This window comes from Pan troglodytes, chromosome 3 (genome assembly GCF_028858775.2).
Source record: "Pan troglodytes isolate AG18354 chromosome 3, NHGRI_mPanTro3-v2.0_pri, whole genome shotgun sequence".
Classification (NCBI taxonomy): Eukaryota; Metazoa; Chordata; class Mammalia; order Primates; family Hominidae; genus Pan; species Pan troglodytes.
In genome coordinates, this window is record NC_072401.2 from 190,110,931 (window position 1) to 190,133,401 (window position 22,471).

Sequence of the window (22,471 nt, forward strand, 5' to 3'; positions counted from 1 at the left end):
TACATTAGTATAGACTTAGTCTGTCTTTAGGAACAACATTTTTACTGACTTGCTTTCTAAGTCGTTGGTCCCTCCTCTTCCCTGGGATCTACATATCAGGGTAGTTTCATAATTCTCTGTTGTCTCAGTTACGTGTTAAAAGTAAGCATGTTCACTGAGTGATGATTTTACTTTTTAAACAACCTCATCTTTTACCATACCATCAGTTTTATTAAATATGACATTTAAGGTTTTAAAAGTGGAGTTAGAAAGCTACATACCGAGAGGTGAAGCCAGCCAGGCTTCTGAGTCATGTGGGGACTTGAAGAACTTTTCTGTCTAGCTAGAGGATTATAAACGCACCAATCAGCACTCTGTGTCTAGCTAGAGGTTTGTAAATGCACCAATCAGCACTCTGTAAAAACGGACCAATCAGCCCTCTGTAAAATGGACCAATCAGTGCTCTGTAAAATGGACCAATCAGCGCTCTGTAAAACGGGCCAATCAGCAGGACGTGGGTGGGGACCAAATAAGGGAATAAAAGCTGGCCACCAGAGCCAACAGTAGCAACCGGTTTAGGTACCTTTCCCTGTGAAAGCTTTTTTTCACTTTTCACAATAAATCGTGGCTGCTTCTCACTCTTTGGGTCTGCACTACCGTTATGAGCTGTAACGTTCGTGGCGAGAGTAGGTGGCTTCATTCTTGAAGTCAGGAGACCAAGAACCCACCAGAAGGAATAAATTCCAGACACAATACAATATGTTGGGTGAGCAGATCATGGCACTTATGTGAGGAAAGCTTGTGTTTAATCCTGGGTGTGCCATTTACTAAGTGTGTGATTAGTTGTATTATATACACACACACACGTATTTTTTGAGACAGTCTCTCACTCTGGCACCCAGGCTGGAGTGCTGTGGTGCAATCTTGGCTCACTGCAACCTCCGCCTCCCAGGTTCAAGCGATTCTCCTGCCTCAGCTTCCCGAGTAGCTGGGGCTGCAGGCATGAGCCACCATATCCAGCTTTTTTTTTTTTTTTTGGATTTTTAGTAGAGACAGGGTTTTGCCACATTAGCCAGGCTGGTCTCGAACTCCTGACCTCAGACGATCTGCCCGCCTCAGCCTCCCAAAGTGCTGGGATTACAGCCATAGGCCACTGCACCCAGCTGTATCTTTTAATTTTAATACACAAATGTATTATCAAGCTAATAAATTTGAATAAAAACAAAATAGTAAAGTTAATATAAATATTAAACTTTTTACACAAAGAATTGGTTCTTTAAAAAGGTTAGCAAAATTGAGAAATCTTTGCTAGAATGATTAAGGAAGAAAGAAGACTCAAAAAACTGAAAATCAGAAGTGAAAGAAGAGACATTACTACCAATTTTGCAGAAATAAAAAGGATTGTAAAAGAGTACTGTGAACAATTGTATACCAACAAACCGAGCATCTTAGGTGAGATGGACAAATTCCTAGAAACACACAAATGGCCAGGATTGAATCATGAAGAATCAGAATATCTCAACAGACTTACAGTAAGGAGATTAACTCTGTAATAACCTCCCAGCAAAGAAAAGCTAAGGGCTAGATGACATCACTGGATAATTGTAGCAAACATTTGAAGAACAATTAAAACAAATCCTTCTCAAACTCTTAATAAAAAGCAAAGTGGAGGGAGTACTGCCAAACTCAATCTACGAGACCAGATTTACCCTGATACCAAAATCAGACAACTACACTACAAGAAAACAAAGTACAGACCAATATCCCTGATTAATACTGATGCAGAAATCCTCAAGAAAATACTAGCAATCAGAATTCACAAGACATTAAAAGGATTTTACATCATGACAAAGTGGGCTTTAGTCCTGGAATGCAAGAATGGTTCAATATATGAAAATCAAAGTAATGCCCTACATTCACAGAATGAAGGACAAAAACCATGTGATGATCTCAACTGATGCAGAAAGAAAACATTTGACAAGATGCTCTATTACAAAACACTCAACAACTAGTAATGGAAGGAAACTTTGTCAACACAGTAAAGGCCAAATATAAACACCCAGAACTAACATCGTACTCAATGGTTAAAGACTGAACGGTCTCCCTCTAAGATCAAGAGGAGCAAGACAAGGATGCCCTCTTTCACTGTTTCTGTTCTACTTGGTATTAGAAGTCCTACCTGGCGTAATTAGGTAAGAAAAAGCAATAAAAGGCATCCACATGAGAAAGGAAGAAGTAAATTTATCTCTGTTCACAGATCACATAATCTTATGTATAGAAAACCATAACTATTACATAAAAATGAATTCAGCAAAGTTGCAGAATTCAAAATCAACACACAAAAATCAATTGCATTTCTATGTATTAATGATGAGCAACCCAAAGGAAATTAAGAAAACAATTCAATTTACAATAGCATTAAAAAGAATAAAACACTTAAGAACAAACTTAACCACTGAGGCAAAAGACTTGTACACTGAAAACTATGAAAGAAATATATACATAAGTGGAAAGACATCGATATTCATGGATTAGAAGACTTATATTGTTAAGATATTAGTGTTCCCCAAAATGATCTACAGATTCAATTCAATCCCTATCAAAATCTCGACCTTTTTTGCAGACATGGAAAAATTCATTGTTAAATTCAAATAGAAATTAAAGGAATCTATGATAGCCAAAATAACCTTGAAATAGAAAAACAAGGTTAGAGGTCTCGTACTTCATGATTTAAAAACTCACTGCAAAGCTACAGTAATCAAAACAGTGGTTATTGTCATAAAGACAAGAGTATAGACCAACAAAATGGAATAGAGAGCCTAGAAATAAACCTTCACGTACATGGTCAAATGATTTCAACAAGGGTGCCAAGAACATTCAATAGGGAAAGTGCAGTCTTTTCAACCAGTCGTCCTGAGAAAACAAGATAACCACATGCGAAAGAGTTAAGTTGAACCATTACCATAGACTATATACAAAAAGTTACTAAAAATGGATCAAAGACCTAACCCATAAGAGTTAAAACTATAAAAGTCTTAAACAAAAATATAAGGGGAAAGCTTCATGACACTGGATTTGGCATTGATTATTTGGATATGACAATAAAAGCACAGATAATGAAGAAAAATAAGTAAATTGGACTACACCAAAGTTAAAAACTTCTGTGCAAAACAGGCTATAATCAACAGAGTGAAAAGGCAACCCATAAAATGGGAAACATTTGCAAATAATATAGCTGATTAGAGTTATTATTCAGAATATATAAAGAACTCTTACAAGACACACACACACACACACACACACACACACACACACACACACACACACACGAAACCCAATTAAACCATTGACAAAAACCTTGAATAGACATCTCTACAAAAAAGATAAACACATAGCTAATAAGCACATGAAGAGATGCTTGATATCACTAATTGTTAGAGAAATGGAAGTCAAAACCTGGACTGGCAAAACACTGAGACACCACTTGATACCCATTAGGATTGCTACTATTAAAAAAAATCAGAAAATAACAAGCATTGGCAAGGATGTGGATAAACTGGAAAACTTTTGCATTTTTGGTGGGAGATAAAATGGTACAGCCACTATGGAAAACAGTATGGTGGTTACTCAAAAAATTAAAAATAGAATTACCATATGATGCAGTGATTTCGCTTCTGGGTATATATCAAAAATAATTAAAATGAAGCACTTGTACAGATATTTTTGCACTTATGTTCATAAGCAGCATTACTAACAATAGTCAAAAGGTGGAAGTAAGCCAAGTGTTCATTGCTGGTGGAATAAACAAAATATGACATTTACTTACAATAAAATATTTTTCAGCCTTAAAATGGAAGGAAATTCTGACGCATGCTACCACTGTAGGTCATTATGTTGAGTGAAATAAGTCAGTCATAAAAGGATAAATACTGCATGATTCTGAAACAGACTGAAGAGTCCCATTTTTTAAAAAATTTTTTGATGAACATAGAAATTGACCCCTTTGGTATTAAAGTTTGAAATATATATTTGTTTTTTCTGAGTTCCTTCTTCAGGAAATGACCTTCAGGCCTCTCAAAAAAAAGTATTAAAGAACTGAAACTCACCCAGTTACCACATCCAGACAATGAGATGCCAGACCCCTCATTCATCATGATCGCTTCCTTGCCCCTCACTAATTCCTGTTTCCTTACACATTGCTACATTCCTTCTCTGCTATATAAACTCCTAGTTGTAGTTGGTCAGAGAGATGGATTTGAGACTGAGTTCCTGTTTCCTCGGCTGCAGCACCCGATTAAAGCCTTCTTCCTTGGCAATACTCATTGTCTCAGTTCTTGGCTTTCTGTGCAGCCAGTAGAAGAACCTAGACTGAACTCCTGGTGTTTCACTAATCATCCCACTTACACAGTGTACTTAGAGTAGTCACATTCACAGAGACAGAAAATAGAATGGGGGTTGTCAGCAGCTGGTGGAGAGGCAATGGTGAGTTCTTGTTTAATGGTTAGAGTTTCAGTTTTACAAGATTGAAAGGGTTCTGGATATGGATATTGATGACAGTTGCACAACAATGTAATGATGTTCACTGAAGTGTACTTTTAGAAATGGTTAGGGTGATAATTTATATAACTTTTTTTTTTTTTTTTGAGATGGAGTCTCTGTCACCCAGGCTGGAGTGAAGTGGTGCCATCTTGGCTCACTGCAACCCCCACCTCCTGGGTCAAGAGATTCTCCTGCCTCAGCTTCCCAAGTAGCTAGGATTACAGGCTACCACCTGTGTGATTACGGGCCACCACGCCTGGGTAATTTTTGTATTTTTAGTTCGAGATGGGGTTTCACCATGTTGGCCAGGCTGATCTTGAACTCCTGACCTCATGATCCACCCGCCTTGGCCTCCAAAGTGCTCGGATTACAGGCATGAGGCACTGCACTTGGCTTATAACATTTTTTTTTTTTTTTGAGACAGAGTCTCACTCTGTCGCCTAGACTGGAGTGTGGTGGTGCGATCTCAGCTCACTACAACCTCTGCATCCCGGGTGCAAGTGATTCTCCTGCCTCAGCCTCCCAAGTAGCTGGGACTACAGGCACCTGCCACCACATCTGGCTAATTTTTGTATTTTTAGTAAAGGCGAGGTTTCATCATTTTGCCCAGGCTGTTCTCAAACTCCTGACCTCAGATAACTTATGTAACTTTTATATAGGTGTATTTTATCACACTTAAAAATATTAACACATCTTAAGAAATTCAGCCAACCCAAATTGCTGAGACAGCATGGAGGTATGGAAAGAGCTTTTCAAGCTAGAAAGACCTAAGTTTGAAATGAGACCTAAGTTCTACTACGTTCTAATGCTATGACCTCAGAGATGTCATAGAGTCACGTTGACACTCAGCTTCCTCATATTATGCGATGACCACTTATAGAGGCATGATGAAGAGTAATTGAGATTATGTTATTTACAGCCTCTGGCACAGCCTGTGGCTCTCCACAGGTACACTGCAATGAATCTTCCTTTGCATTTTCCTCAGGTAATAGTAAGGTGTAATTGACTACAAATAGGTCTCTATGCTTTAAATGTAAATATTAATTTCACTTAGATGATCTAATTCAGTTTTTACAGCATGCTATGGTTTACACAATCCTTTATATAGTATTTTATTTTCCTAACTTTTGAGGTAAGCATTACGAATCATATTTTAACAATGGATGATCTGAATATAAAAGAGATTACAGGATTTGATTAAGATCATATATTGCTGTGATTCAACACCATATTTTCTTAATTCAATTTCATCGTTATTTATATGGTACAATTAGGAAAGGAAAAAGTAATCCAAGCCCTATATTAAACCATATCTGTTGCTGAGTGTCTTCAAAATCATTTTATTTTCCTTCCTAAGATTAAAAAAAAATGATAGAATCCTATGTGCTTGTCTGATGATTCGTAACTTGAAGTCAGGGATTGGATCTCCTCTGTTTCTTAGTTTTATTCTATAGCCCATGAACATATTAAGCATTCAATAGACATTTGTTGAATTAAAATGGTATAAACTATTGATCTGAAATACTGCATTTGAAGCTTGGTACTTCATGCATTTTGTTCATATCATTTATGTACTAAATTCAGTTTTTTTTTATTTTGCATCCTGATTGTGTTTTCGTAAACATTTATTCTAATGCCAAAATTTAATATCAATAAATTATATCTTGGAGAAATAATTTAACAAACTCATATTTGCTTGGTGTGATTATCAAGACTGCAGAAACTTTGGCAATATAACATAATGGGAAAAAAATTGGACAGGAATCAGAACTAACCTTCATTATGGGTTCCTGGAATAGCTCCAATCTATTCAAGTACCCTTGAGCCAAACATTTAAATGCTCCCTGCCTGAATTTCTGCATTTCCCCAATGGAGATGATAATATTTATCTGGCCTACGTTGTAAGCTTCCTTTTTCTAGACCATGATACTCAGTATGACATAGAGGTTCAAATCACTTACTGTTTTCATAACCATAGGCAAACCTCTTCACACTTCCATCTGTAAAGCTGCCTAATAATAGTATCTGTGTTCTAGTTTATCATGAGGATTAAACGAGTTAATATTTATGAAGCGTGTAAAACAGTATTTGGCACATATGCAAATGTTGGTTAAATTTTATATGCATAAGTGTGTGTGCGCACTTTGAAAAGTATAAAAATATATTTATAATATCAGGTCAATTAATATTTTTTCTCTCTAAATGCTACTCTAGTTATGTATATGCACTTCAAGTACTTGACTTTTAGTTTTCTCATCTGAAAAATTGCATTATCTTTTATTTAACTTATATTTTTGATCATTAAATGCTCTTAAGTACCCCATGCTCAGTAAGACAGGTAAATGGAGAAATCTAGCATGAAGCTAGAAATTAAGAAGGTATATTGTTTCTATAAAAAAGAACAATTTTAACTAGGAAAGACAGAAAACAAGAAACATACCATTGAGGCCAACTGGTTTATAAGGTGTTGTTACTCAGTCCCAGATTTTAAGGCGCAATTCTCACATACGAATTTTCATAGAGGCCTTTGAAGAAGAGAACAAAGTCTATGAAAATGCAGCCAATAAAAGATCCTCCCCTTCCTTGAACTACACCCAACCTGACTTCAGATGCAGGTTGCCTTTACTTGGGGACGTGTGTGGCCGAGAGGAAAGAGGGGTTTCCCTTGAGTAGAATAAAACTTACAGAGCCAACAGCAGACTCCTCAGATGCTAGTAACTTGCCACCAGTAGCGTACACTGTGTCCAACACGCAGAGGCAGGTTTGAGTGGAATTCCCAGATAGCTTGTGATCAAAGACTGGTCTCCAGTGAAGAAGACTTGGGATGGGTGGATGGATGGGTGGATGGATGGGTGGATAAATGGATGAATTTAACATTGAGGTGTAATTTGCTTAACAGTAAAATGTTCAGTTTAATAAGTTTAGGCCAATTAATATTAATTTTGATTAATCTCAAATTGTCTTGCTATCAAGTGTTTTTTTTAAGACAGCACCAAGTGTAAAGGAAAATCTTGAGATCATTATGCCAAAGACAAATTTACTCCATAAGATTAGTCCAAATTATCAAGTATATTCCATCATTCTGAATACTCATAAAACATACTTTGATTTTTATTATTTTAAGTGAATATTTGGTGATTTCAAATAAGCAAACCCAAATTCAAGAACTTTCACCGTGCAGAAATTTCCAAAGTCAAAACCAAATAGCGAGTGTGATAAGTTATACTCATTAGACAGCAATAGAGAGGCCCCCTGTAATGGAATATGGGGTGACTGTGAGGATGCTAAAGAAAAAATGGCCATGATTTTTTATCTGAAGTTGTGCTTAGTAAAGTAGGAATAGAAAATAAAGACAAATATGCAACTCCAGGAGTTATGAGAATGTATTCGGGACGTATTTTGAAAACAAACCCAACTGCTAAAATTATGTTGAGTCGACCCGGAAAAGAATTAAGCTGAGATATCTCTTAGTGATACTTTCACATCCAGATGTACGCTTAGATTCATGATGCATTACAGCTAATAAAATTATTTAAGTATGAGAAAGAGCAGACCAAGGGGCCATGAAGAAAATATAATTAAATGCAGATTAAAGGGGCAGGGCTTCTGGTTTGGCAGACACTTACACTTCAAAGACTGGAACATTCTCTTTAATAATACTTCAGTTATCTAATAAAAATGATCATTTGGAAATCATGCTGGTCACTTCTGTCTAGCTCAAGTGTCAATGTTCTGGATACACTGGGTACTTTATTCACACTGAATTGCTTTTATACATCGAGAAAGGTGTTAACTCTTACTCTTCTTAAAATGGACTGTGGTAATTAATTCTGATGCCTGGAAGCAAATAAGTAAATCTTTGAAATATTCATTTTATTTATACAGACTTAGATATCTACTTTTTAGGAAAATCACACTTAAATACCCCTTTCACTTCTGTACATATTTGACACAGTTTGGTATCAACTGTTACTCAGATTATATAGAAATATTTTGTTGCAATGAATTTATCCAATTTCCTTAAAGGAAGAAGCAACAATGGATTATTTCAAGAAGAACATTATGTAATAGTCCATGCTAATGAACTGTTAAAAAAATATCATTGACACAGGCATGTTAATAGCAGTGTGGGTTTTGGTAATCAGCTAACATAATTAGTCCAGAATTATATGGACTTTTTAAGTAATAAAATTTACTGGAAACTTAAATGTAATTAATTAAAAGTTTGGTTTAGTTATAAATATGATTAAAGCATTTTTCTCTAATTTTTTTTTTTTTTTTTTTTTGAGATGGAGTCTCGCTCTGTCGCCCAGGCTGGAGTGCAGTGGCGCTATATCAGCTCACTGCAAGCTCCGCCTCCCGGGTTCACTCCATGCTCCTGCCTCCGCCTCCCGAGTAGCTGGGACTACTGGCACCCCCCACCGCGCCCGGCTAATTTTTTGTATTTTTAGTAGAGACGGGGTTTCACGGTGTTAGCCAAGATGGTCTCCATCTCCTGACCTCGTGATCCGCCCACCTCAGCCTCCCAAAGTGCTGGGATTACAGGCGTGAGCTACCGCGCCTGGCCCATTTTTCTCTAATTTATTCTTAAATTTGCATTATTATTTGCAAAACGTACCAAAATTTGGACATTTAAGCATCATTTATTCTGAAAAAAGTATAAGACATAGTAAATAACATACCAATATGGGACATGGGAGATAAAAATTGATCACCCAATAGATAAAGGGAAAAGCTCTTTCAGAAAAAAAAGTAAATTTAATTGGCATATAATCAGAATATATATGAGCATTTTGGAGTTCTTGTTTTCCTATTAACTAAGGTAGAATTTTACAGGTTTGTAGACCAAGGCTTCATCTCCATGAATGTGGCCCCATGATTAAGATGGCTTGGGGTCAGACAGACTCAGTCCTGCTGTTTGTTAGTTGTGTAACATCAGACACGCTCAAAGCCTCAACTTACTCATTTTGGGGAATAATAATAATTATTAAGACTGGTGAGGGCCAAGCTCGGTGGCTCACACCTGTAATCCCAGCACTTTGGGAGGCCGAGGCGGGTGGATCATGAGGTCAAGAGATCGAGACCATCCTGGCTAACACCGTGAAACCCCGTCTCTACTAAAAATACAAAAAATTAGCTGGGCGTGGTGGCGGGCGCCTGTAGTCCCAGCTACTCGGGAGGCTGAGGCAGGAGAATGGCGGGAACCCGGGAGGCGGAGCTTGCAGTAAGCCGAGATCGCGCCCCTGCACTCCAGCCCCAGCGGACAGAGAGAGACTCCATCTCAGAAAAACAAAAACAAAAACTGGTGAGGGTTATAATAAATATATGTGAATTAAATAAAAATATGTTTTAAATGTCATCAATTGTTTTATATTTCTTAATAAATTTCTCTTTTGTCAATTTCATTATTCAGCAAATGCAGAAACTTAGAGTTTCTGCTGTTTGTAGTAATGTAGTATATCTCATCATATGGCAAGTGCTACCAGAGAGAAGTAGGATTATTATTTATTGCGGTTTTTGCAAAACCAGAGGCCCATGCCAGGAGTTTTATTCAGCACGGCTCCTCTTTGATTCCTGTCACACCTAGACACAATGAAGGTGATTGGCAAAAAAGTAGAAGAAATAAAAGAAAAACAAAACAAAAACTCTTCTTGCCAAGATTTCTAAAGTAACGAAGAAATAATGTCACTTGTAAAAGGGGTTTCTAAAATTACCTATCTGGAACAGAAGAAAGCAAGAGTCCGGTACCTCTATCAAATCAATTGGTTTAACATGTTTTCCCTTTTAAAGTAAAATAATAATTTAAATAATAAATACACATTTTTATTTATATAATGCCATTTTTAATATAGTATCATTTTTCTACTGGGATTTTATAGCTTAACAGACATTCATCATTAGTGTGCTAAGTTTCAAATCCTGGCCCTGCTCTATATTTTTTGGTTGGTTTGTTTGGATATTATTACCATAAAAACAAAAACAGGCTTGCAATGGCTGCAGATTCACAGAAGATTATTAGAAATAAAAGTTTATTGTTAAATATTTTGTCATAGCAAAATATATTTTTCTTTAAGAGAAAAAAGTTTTTATCTAAATATTATCAAATTTATTACTTTCATCACTTATGTAAGTTAACCAGTTCATATGCATCTGTATGTCTCAGTAGAGAAAACCAACTTCAACATTACTGTGTTTTATTTTCTCAGAGTTGGACTTGAGACAAAAATTATAAAACTGGAAGATAGTAATATTTAAGGATGCCTTCCTAAAATTATCTTAAGTACATCAAATATTTCCAAAAAATGTTTTTCCTCTGAGAGTTTCGTATGCTGGTAAGAAATATTTTGGGAACAGAATAGACAAGGATTAAGTGAAAAATAAATGTCCCTTTTTACTCTTATTCCAGTTCTCAGAGGAAACAGTTTCTTGCACGGACTTCCAGTTATTTTCTATACATAGAAAGTATATTATATATAACAATATAAAATTTATCATGAATGAACTAGTCTCTACACACTCTGACAGTTACTTTTTAAGTTAAACAATATCTCGAGTATCTCACATATCTATACTCTCACAAGTATTACATATATATTACATACATACTTGCCTAATTAGTTTTTTGTGACAATATATTGTATTATTATATGAATGTACCGTAATTTTTAATAGCAAGTCTCTTTGCAAGTGTAGCTCCAGCTTCTATTAGGAGTGAAATCCCTGGATAAAATATAACTTGTCTCCAAAGCTGATTCTCCAAAACTGTTTCAATTTCCATTCCCACATGGTAATATCAATAGAATAATTGCCCATTGTCCCACAACCTGTTTAACATGGTCACGCAGCTGGAGTCTGACTTTGCCAAATGGCTCACTTCAATAAGCTTAACGAATGTTTAAATGAATGGATCTCAATTTATGAATGAGGATTATCATCTTCTCATACACGACTACTGAATGTATCTCACTTTCTGAATGGGCATCATCTTCTCATATACTACCACTTTTTTTTTTTTGAAACAGGGTCTCACTCTGTTGCCCAGGCTAGAGTGCAATGGCATGATCATAGCCCACTGCAGCCTTGAACTCCTGGGCTCAAGCTACCCTCCCACCTCAGCCTCCTGAGTAGCTAGGACTACAGGTGTGAACCACCATGCCCAGCTAATCGTGTGTTTGTTTGTTTGTTTGTTTTAGAGAACACCAGGCTGGTCTCGAACTCTTGGGCTCAAGTGATCCTCCTGCCTCAGCTTCCCAAAGTGCTGGGAATCAGGCATGAGCCACTGTGCCCACCCTTATACTACTTTTTTTTTTTTTTTTTTTTTTTGAGACGGAGTCTTGCTCTGTTACCCAGGCTGGAGTGCAGTGGTGCAATCTCTTCTGACTGCAACCTCCACCTCCCGGGCTCAAGCGATTCTCCTGCCTAGCCTCCCGAGTAGCCTGGATTATGGGCGTGCACCACCACGCCTGGCTAATTTTTGTATTTTTTTATAGTAGAGACGGGGTTTCACCATGTTGGCCAGGATAGTTTTGAACACCTGACCTCAAATGATCTGCCCGCCTCGGCTTCCCAAAGTGCTGGGATTATAGGTGTGAGCCAGTGCGCCCGGCCCCCTTTTACTACTTTTATATGTCTTGCCTGGTTTTTTCTTCTAACCAGATTTATAATTAAATAACTGGTTTGTTTTCTTACTGACTTTCATGAAATTTTAATTTATCAGGAAATTAGTTCTGTTGTTAATATATGTTGTACATATTTACTCTAATTTATCTCTTTTAAAATGTTTTGTTTTTTGGCCAGACATGGTGGGTCATGCCTGTAATCCCAGCAATTTGGGATCACCTGAGGTCAGGAGTTCAAGACCAGCCTGGCCAACATGGTGAAACCCCATCTCTGCTAAAAACAAAAATTAGCCGGGTGTAATGGTGCGCGCCTGTAATCCCAGCTACTCGGGTGGCTGAGGCAGAACAATCGTTTGAACCCGGGAGGTGGAGGTTGCAGTGAGCTGAGACCTCACCACTGCACTCCAGCCTGGGTGACAGAGCAAGACCCTGTCTCAAAAAAAAACAAAAAAAGAAGTTTTATTTTTTAATATATAGATACTTTAGTGGGACATAGGAATGATTTAGGGCACTTCAATTTGGGTCTATTTTTTCATTCTTTTATTATACTTTAAGTTCTGGGATACATGTGCAAGACGTGCAGGTTTGTTACAAATAGGTATACATGTGCCATGGTGGTATGCTGCACTCATCAACCCGTCATCTACATTAGGTATTTCTCCTAATGCTCTCCGTCCCCTAGTCCCCCAGCTTCTGACAGGCCCCAGTGTGTGATGTTCCCCTCCCTGTGTCCATGTGTTCTCATTGTTCAGCTCCCACTTATGAGTGAATATGTGGTTTGGTTTTCTGTTCCTGTGTTAGTTTGCTGAGAATGATGGGGTCCAGCTTCATCCATGTCCCTGCAAAGGACATGAACTCATCCTTTTGTATGGCTGCATAGTATTCCCTGGTGTATATGTGCCACATTTTCTTTATCCTGTCTATCATTGATGGGCACAGCCACTTGGGCCTGTTTTCTAGGGACACGTCTCTCTGCAGATGGTTACAGCCTCCTTCGGTTTGCGCAGATCACCCTCAGACGAAATGTCAGCATGTCTCTCAATGAAGCTCTTTAATCCACAGCCTTTTTGTTTTCAGCTCGGTTGTTTCTGGTCGGTGCAAAGCTGACTGCAGTTTTTCTTCTCTATTCAATGTTTGTAATTTTTCTTCTCTGTGCTTGACCCCTAAATTAGGATTTGTGTTGAAGTAAAGAATTGTAATAACCTGCGGAGTCACCCTTAAATCTGGATACCCCCTCTTTCTCTTTCTCTCTCAGAATGGAGTACTCCAGAGCAATGTTCTCCACTTCTCCCATGGCATTATCGCACCCCTAAGTCTCTCTTCTGATTAGGACATTCTTCTCTGGGTTCTCAGGTCCCTGGAGGTCTCAGGGACATTGATACCATATTCAGGGTCTAAAAGGTAAAGTTTTTGTGCTTTTTGTACTTCTTCAGTTTGGCCCAGATGTTCTTGTATTTGTCAGGTATTTTTCACAGTGATTCCTACAGTATTTTAAAATCAGTTCTCTCACCTGTTTTTACCCTTTTTTTCTACATAGGGGATATCAGAGACAGGATATAAATAGTAATATTTTATTCTTTCAGGAAGCTATAAATACATTTAGATTATTACAATTTGTACAGACTCTAAGCAGAAATATAATCACATCATTTATGATATTTATCTTCATAAATAGATATTTGAATTGGCTTCCAAAATGACCTTAGAGATGTACTTACTTAATGATGGTGGCCTTGATCTTTTTGTGATTAGATAATAGCCCAGCATGTGGCCACAGTAGCAGAAACACACAGTATGTGCTGGTTAATTGGCTCTACTCGCTTCATGCATTATTACAGCTTATCTGCTGCTTGTGGACTGGTACATGCTGAGCTTCTCAATAATCAAAGAAGAAATCAGGTGCCAGGTCACAATCCAGACCCAAGAAGTGTCTCCTTTTCTGTTTTCCACATGAAGTCATCATTTAGCATTCTTTTCTTCTTTTTCAATGGTGGAGAAGCCCCTGGTATGTAAAACATGCATAAAGTTCAAATAAGGTCAAATTCCAGAAGGCAGCACAGAACTTTTCCTCCTAGTCCTGTTACTTTGGCCGTACATCCTTCTATCATCCCATGCAGCTGGGAATGGGGGCTGCCATTTTCATTTTGATCAATCATTCCTCAAAAGGGCATTTAGAGAGTCATTAGCGTCTAGAGTCATGAAATGAGTAGAATAACAGAAGATAGCATGTCAGAAGACCATGGGCAGCCCCCAGGCTGTATTTGCAGTCCCCGTTCTGCATAATGTGTCCAGTTGGTATGTAATGATGCACGCACAGAAGAGAACCAAACACTCAAATGTTTTGGCTATAATCAAAATTATACCTTGAGTTTCAATGTACTTATGTCTTTGAAAATGGTATTTTAAGGACCAGAAATGTACACAGTGTTCTGTGTTTTCAATACACAAAAATAAACCTTATGCACGTAAGTGTAGGCCTCACTGCTGGGCTGTATTCATTCCTACCACGGACCCTGTAAATACTGTAGAACTATCCAAACAACATCTAAACTTCAGATGTAAAATTCTTAACTCCTAATATTACAAACATTCAACTATTTTGATGGAAAAAATAAGAAGCATGACAATCATTTATAAGAGAAAGAAAATGTATTTCTCAATAAACACAGATTCCTTGACATGGACACTTTCCTGCAGCTTCCGAAGACACCAGCAGTGGAAGGTTATAGTATTCATCGATGGCTAGGGCTGGTTGCAGGAGATATTATGATGCTTTGAAGGTTGTCCTGGTCATCTTTGTAAAATATATGTCAACCACACCTGCTGAGGCTACAGAGCACTGACAGAGGGTAAGAGACTAGAGAAGGAAAAGCTTTGATAAGATAGCTGAAGATAATCAGAAAAGATGGTAACTAATCAAATAAACATCCTCTTGCGTGCACAATGTCAGGAATGCAGCTCTGGAAACAATGCCTTTGTCATAGCACTGTTAGCTGTAGGGTGTGTGCCTTCCTCCTCTTGTGCTTAGCGTTTGGAGAATTTTTGTTCGTTTGTTTGAGACAGAGTCTCGCTCTGTTGCCCAGGCTAGAGTGCAGTGGCGCAATCTCGGCTCACTGCAACCTCCACCTCCCGGGTTCAAGCAATTCTCCGCCTCAGCCTCCTGAGGAGCTGGGACTACAGGTGCCCACCACCATGCCTGCCTAATTTTTTTGTATTTTTAGTAGAGTTGGGGTTTCGCCATCTTGGCCAGGCTGGTCTTGAATTCATGACCTCGTGATCCACCCTCCTTGGTCTCCCAAAGTGCTGGGATTACAGGTGTCAGCCACTGTGCCCAGCCTGAGAATTTTAAAAAGAAGTAGAAAAGTGCTATTCTTGATTAAGCCGCTGTCATATCAGACACTGGAGAATGTGGCCCAAGCTCACATGGTTCATTTCTGCAACAGCTCTTGCAATCTATACATTATTGTCACCACTCTATGGGGAATCAATGAGAATTGTGGCAGGAAAGTACTCTGCTGAATGGTGAGGCAGATATAAATCTGGCCTAAGTGAAACAAAAAACTCTCCATTTTTAACTACACTTTACTGGCTCCAGGACTGGAAATTTTCAGGGGTAGTATAGGGAAGGACTAAGGATATCGAGGCTTCTTGGATGAAATAATACATAGATTGTTGGTCCTGGCTGAGTGCAGAAACAAGTGAAAACAGCAGGGCTTGAAAGCTTAGGAGAAAATGGAGGGAGGCAAGAGGTTGGAGGACTTAGTGGATTCATGGAGAACAAATAGAAATACGGAAGTTAGAAGGAGAGTGATAAGAGGCAAGGCAAAGTAGGTGATGAAATTACCCAAAGTATGACTCTGGGATTGGGTTGCTGAAGAAGAGATAATAAATTCTTTAAAGTAAGTAAGAGTGGTGAAGTGCTTATCCCATGTGACTTATTAGAGACAGAATCTGAAATATAATTTGGGTTCACATTATGAAATTTAGTGCATTATGCCATAAGAATGCTGTGTCTCCTAATCCATTATGTTCATTAAGGTGGAGCTTTACATGTGTCTTGATATCTGAGTATAATCTTATGCAATAAATAACAGAAGTCGTTTCATCACTAATTTGAGGTGTGCTGATTTTGTTTCTAAGTTTATAAAATGAAAGTCTTGATTTTTGTTGGTTAAATATTTTGAAAAATTGCAGTTCAAGAGCAAAGTTATGTTTTACTCATCAGTTTTTTGAATGAAAAATTATGTGAACGAGATAACTTTTGTATGAATTTTTAATTTTTAGTAAAGTTACTTAAGTTATGTTTATTCTCCAAAATATTATCAGTCACATTTATTTAGTGCTCAAGACTAAATAAGAATTTTAGACAGATTCTCGCTCTGTCACCCAGGCTGGAGTGCAGTGGCGCGATCTCGGCTCACTGCAAGCTCAGCCTCCTGGGTTCACGCCATTCTCCTGCCTCAGCCTCCCAAGTAGCTGCAACTACAGGCGCCCGCCACCACGCCCGGCTAATTTTTTTGTATTTTAGTAGAGACAGGGTTTCACTGCGTTAGCCAGGATGGTCTTGATCTCCTGAACTCGTGATCTGCCCGCCTCGGCCTCCCAGAGTGCTGGGATTACAGGCGTGAGCCACCGTGCCTGGCCAATTTTTTTTAAATTATGAAACTAGGAAACATTGTTCTATTAAAAATATTTTTCTCTATCTATTCACAGTAACACTGAAGAATGCAGTTTACTTACATCTTTTTCCGTTTGACAGAAGACAGTTGTTAGTAAGTATAATTATTAGATAAAGTATACTTATTTTCCATGTTTAAAATATGAAAAATATGCAATATAGGTTGGTACTAAGAGGGGAAATCTGCTTCTGATCAAAATTTTACTTTAAATATCATTTTTATTTCTTTTGTCCTAAGTTATATACTTTTTCTTCTATTACTTATTGCAAAGTTACTTTAAAACAAAACAAAATCAAAGAAAGCAATCAACAAAGATTTTAAAAATAATAATAGCAGAATCTCTCCTCAATTCTTTCCTCTTCTCCACTCCATCTTGCCTTCACAGCTTTTTTTGTTTCCAAAGGTAGTCAAAACATTTTAGATATTTATGCCAAAGGGTATGGATCTATGATACCGTGGGTCCTGCCAAGCTGAAGGTTTTCCTTTGGCCAAGATAAGTTACTGTGGAAGGAAAGTAACTCTTCCAATCCACGGTTCTTAGAAAATTGTACTTTTATACTTTTTAAATTTTAAATGAAATGCCCCACAGCTTTCAATGCATACCCAGTTCAGAGAATTTGAATATCATCCAACATGCTTCCACAGTGATCCCACTCTGAGAGGACTGTGTTATTATGTAAATGCATAGCTTGCTTTCCAGGTAATAAATGATAAAACTCTTCATACAGGAGAATTTGGTCTTCGGTGTATTTCTATATGTATTGAAGGTTTGCTGTGAAATCACTCTGGAATCTCTCAGCTGGTCTGCTCCACAGTATCCTACTGGTCTTGGGCTTTGTATATTAACTTTCCAGAACTCATGCTCACTACAGACTTGCTTTAGGGCCTCTAAATATTTGTTGCTTTTGCATGCCAAGAATTTTATCCTTATTTTTGGAGACAGGAGAGGATGTGAGTGTTGAATTGTATTTCAGGTTACCCTTGGGACATCAAAATGACCAAGGCAGTGTCTGCTAAGTATTTGCTGAGACTCTGGTATGATTCTTTCAAGTCTCAAGACAGTTATCTGAATGATATCCCCGTGACAGTGGACTCCTGCACATTCACAGTCCTGGAAGGAGCCTGTCCACATTGGCATTCCGGAAGTCCATAAAAGACAAACACATATGCAGTCCCCAAGAAAGCATTGTTGTAAACAAATCTGCACTAGATGGAAACTCTGTTATGTGGTGCCGGCATGCATGGAAGAGTAAGTCCAGAACTACACCTGGAAGTTCTTTTTACTAAAAGAACACACAGTTCTTTTTTACTTTATTATATTGTATTGTATTTTATTTTGTTTTATTATACTTTAAGTTCTAGGGTACATGTGCACAACATGCAGGTTTGTTACATATGTATACGTGTGCCATGTTGGTGTGCTGCACCCATCAACTCATCATTTACATTACGTGTATCTCCTAATGCTATCCCTCCCCCCTCCCCCCACCCCACAACAGGCCTCGGTGTGTGATGTTCCCCGCCCTGTGTCCAGGTGTTCTCATTGTTCAATTCCCACCAATGATTGAGAACATGCAGTGTTTGGTTTTCTGTCCTTGTGATAGTTTGCTCAGAATGATGGCTTCCAGCTTCATCCATGTCCCTGCAAAGGACATGAACTCATCATTTTTTATGGCTGCATAGTATTCCATGGTGTATATGTGCCACATTTTCTTGATCCAGTCTATCATTGATGGACATCTGGGTTCGTTCCAAGTCTTTGCTATTGTGAATAGTGCTAGAATAAAATACATGTGCATGTGTCTTTATAGTAGCGTGATTTATAATCCTTTGGGTATATACCCAGTAATGGGATCGCTGGGTCAAATGGTATTTCTAGTTCTAGATCCTTGAGGAATTGCCACACTGTCTTCCACAATGGTTGAACTAATTTACACTCCCACTAACAGTGTAAAAGCGTTCCTATTTCTCTACATCCTCTCCAGCACCTGTTGTTTCCTGACTTTTTAATGATAGCCATTCTAACTGGTGTGAGATGGTATCTCATTGCGGTTTTGATTTGCATTTCTCTGATGACCAGTGATGATGAGCATTTTTTCATGTGTCTGTTGGCTGCATAAATGTCTTCTTTTGAGAAGTGTCTGTTCATATCCTTTGCCCACTTTTTAATGGGGTTGTTTCATTTCTTCTTGTAAATTAGTTTAAGTTCTTTATAGATTCTGAATATTAGCCCTTTGTCAGATGGGTAGATTGCAAAACTTTTCTCCCATTCTGTAGGTTGCCTGTTCACTCTGATGGTAGTTTCTTTTGCTGTGCAGAAGCCCTTTAGATTAATTAGATCCCATTTGTCAATTTTGGCTTTTGTTGCCATTGCTTTTGGTGTTTTAGTCTTTGCCCATGCCTGTGTCCTCAATGGTATTGCCTAGGTTTTCTTCTAGGGATTTTATAGTTTTAGGTCTTACATTTAAGTCTTTAATCCATCTTGAATTAATTTTTGTATAAGTGTAAGGAAGGGATCCAGTTTCAGCTTTCATGGTTACCCAGTTTTCCCAGCACCATTTATTAAATAGGGAATCCTTTCCCCATTCCTTGTTTTTGTCAGGTTTGTCAAAGATCAGATGGTTGTAGATGTGTGGTGTTATTTCTGAGGCCTCTGTTCTGTTCCATTGGTCTATATATTTGTTTTGGTACCAGTACCATGTTGTTTTGGTTACTGTAGCCTTGTAGTATAGTTTGAAGTTAGGTCGCATGATAGCATCACAATTCTATACACATTTCAGGAATGTTTTTTTTAAAGAGACAACCTCAATTCTTAATGATTTTTAAATTTTTGTAAAATAATCAGATGCAACCAATGGACTGATTGAGTAAATCTACTTTTCCCTTTTTGTTGATGGGCCCTAAATTTCCAAGTCTTCTGTGTATAAGGTGGGCTTAATTTTACAAATAGTCATTTTGAAGTTAAAATAACTTGTTTTCTTTATACCCAATTTTAAAATTCAGAATGCCATATCAGCCACTTTATGGATAATTTCTCACATACTTCTTTCTCTGAATGAGAATTTTAAAAATTTATGCAAAAATGTTTCAACTTACAATGGCATATTTTAATATAACATCTTTAATTTCAACTTTTTCCTTTTGGATATACTTTTATAGAAAGGAATGCAGTATTTATTAAACCACTATTTTCTTCATCTATTGGCAGTGTGTTTAAGGAATTCAGTTTATACATTGTGGGAATCTTTTTCAGATAAACTGTATATCAAGTAGTTTTGTGGTTTTTGAAGGAACTTTTTGGCATTCAGGGCCATTTCTTGTGCTGTACAAAGCAGCCCTTAGTGCTTTCTGGAGAGCAGACTACTTAAAATTCATATGAACACATTCGATGTGATGTGTATGTTTAGAATCACTATTGAAATATTTCTCTATTTAATTGGGGTGGTTCATGCTAATTCACATGGTGGACATTGGCAGCTATTTTCAGTCTACCAATTTTTTCTTTGGGGGACATAGTAAAATCTCTGCTTCCATAAATGTTTCCACTTTCTGAATGCAGCAGTTTTCCCTTCTTCTTCTAGCTCTTTCTTAGTGGGCAGAGAGAACAGGAAATGCTAGTTGTTGCAATGCAAGCCTGGCAGGCAAGCACACCTCTCCTCCCCAGGAACTGAGTAAGCCACGATGCTCAACTCCAGTGACTGCTGAATTTCAACAGCTGCACCCTCTCTTTTTACCCCTGGTGTCACATAGAGCATATGCCCTTGGACATTCAGGAAATCAAGTATTGCTTCCATTCTGGCCGTGGTGCTAGAAATGCATTGTATCTCTTTACCTCAACCATTTCTGTCTCCTCCCTCAGCTCCTAGGAAGCTGCTGACTCACCCTTTTCTTGACAAGTCCTTCTGGGTAGTCTTCCTGGGTAGCATCTGAGATCAACCCCAAACTGGCACACTTTCTATCTCTTTCTGTCTGCCACATCTGGAATCACAATAAAGAGGACACTGCTGGTAAGGACTTCAAATGCATGTCAAATGGTCAGAGCCATGGGCTCTAGGAACAGGTGCCAGCAAGTCACAACAAAGGGTTAAATGAGACCAATCTGCCCACTCCACAGTGGGTACCTCTGGACTCTGGGTGGATCTGAGGACTCTTCTTTGGTCTGAATGTGTTGGAAACTTATTTGCCAGTGCAACAGTTTTGAGACATGAAACCTTTAAGAGGGCAGAGCCCTCATAAGTGGACTAACACCATTATTGTGGAAGTGGGTTCATTATTAAGAGAGTAGGCTTGTTATAAAAGCAAGTTCAGCCTCCTCTTGCTCTTGCTCTTGACCTCTTTTGCCATTCCACTTTCTGTCATGACATAATGCAGCATGAAGGCCCTTGTCAGATGTCGGCATCATGCTCTTGGACTTCCAGCCTCCAGAACCATGAACCACATAAACTTCTATTCATCATAAATTACCCAGTCTGTGGTACTCTGTTACAGCAGCATAAAACAGACTAACACAGACCCATCATCTCCTGACACAGATATAAAGTGAATCCCTAGCAGGCATCTTTGTCCCTCAGAGAAGTCCTGGAGGCCAAGTAGTGGAACAGCAGCATACCAATATCTTTCCCACAAAAAACCTTTCTAATTTCCTGTCCAATATTTCTAAAAGAATGGAGGCAAGTGGTCTTCCGAGAGTCCCCAAATTATTCCCAGCCGCCTCCTTGGCAAGGTCTGCTTTGATGGATTCACAGATTGTTCTGCAATATGAGTAGCATTGACAGTTACTATCTTTGGGCCTCAGTCAAAACAGAGACAGAGAATACCCATTTAACAGGCACTCCAACTTAGGTATCCACAGAACGTATAGTTTTGTTATTCTCTATCGTGGGCCTGCTCTTGCCAATGTTTCAGCAGATAGCTGCATAGTTTAGAATTTCTAGTTAATAATATTTCAGTTTCAACTGTCTCCCTTCAGTTTAATATGGGGTGTATTTAAAATAAATACAACTCCCTATTAGATATTAAAGGATTGTTTTGGAACAACTGAGTCCTTTCAGATAAATCTTTAATACTCTACTTTTCTCTCACTTCTCTCACTCTTTTTTGTTTGTTTGTTTGTTTGTTTGTTTGTTTGTTTGAGACAGAGTCTCACTCTGTCACCCAGGCTGGAGTGCAATGGCGTGACCTTGGCTCACTGCAACCTCCGCTTCTTGGGTTTAAGTGATTCTCGTGCCTCAATCTCTGGAGTAGCTGGGATTACAGGCATGTGTCACCACACCTGGCTAATTTTTTTTGGTAGTTTTTGTAGAGATACAGCCCACCTTGGCCTCCCAAAGTGCTGAAATTACAGGTGTAAGCCACTGCACCCAGCCTCCCTCTCCTTTACTTCTCCAGGTTGGTGGCTGTGTCTATGAGGAGTACCCTTTCTATGTCTGCAGGAGGAGAGTGGGTCCTTGCATCCACACAGCAGCCTGGAGTGTCACTCTGGACACTCTCCTGCCTCAGCCTCCCGAGAAGCTGGGACTACAGGCATGTGCCACCACACCCAGCTAATTTTTGTATTTTTAGTAGAGACGGGGTTTCACTATGTTGGCCAGGATGGTCTTGATCTCTTGACCTCGTGATCTGCCTGCCTCGGCCTCCCAAAGTGCTGGGATTACA

The 22,471-nt window shown here is 38.4% G+C and overlaps 1 long non-coding RNA gene across 17 annotated transcripts in view; it reads left to right on the plus strand.

Moving 5' to 3' along the window:
• The window catches only part of LOC100608367 (uncharacterized), a 230,563-nt gene that overhangs the window by 43,655 nt on the left and 164,437 nt on the right, over positions 1-22,471 (plus strand). For all 17 annotated transcript variants that reach the window (XR_008547717.2, XR_008547702.2, XR_008547712.2 and 14 more), the window contains one exon: positions 16,851-16,909. This is a non-coding gene — a long non-coding RNA (uncharacterized LOC100608367). The remainder of the gene's footprint in view (positions 1-16,850; positions 16,910-22,471) is intronic.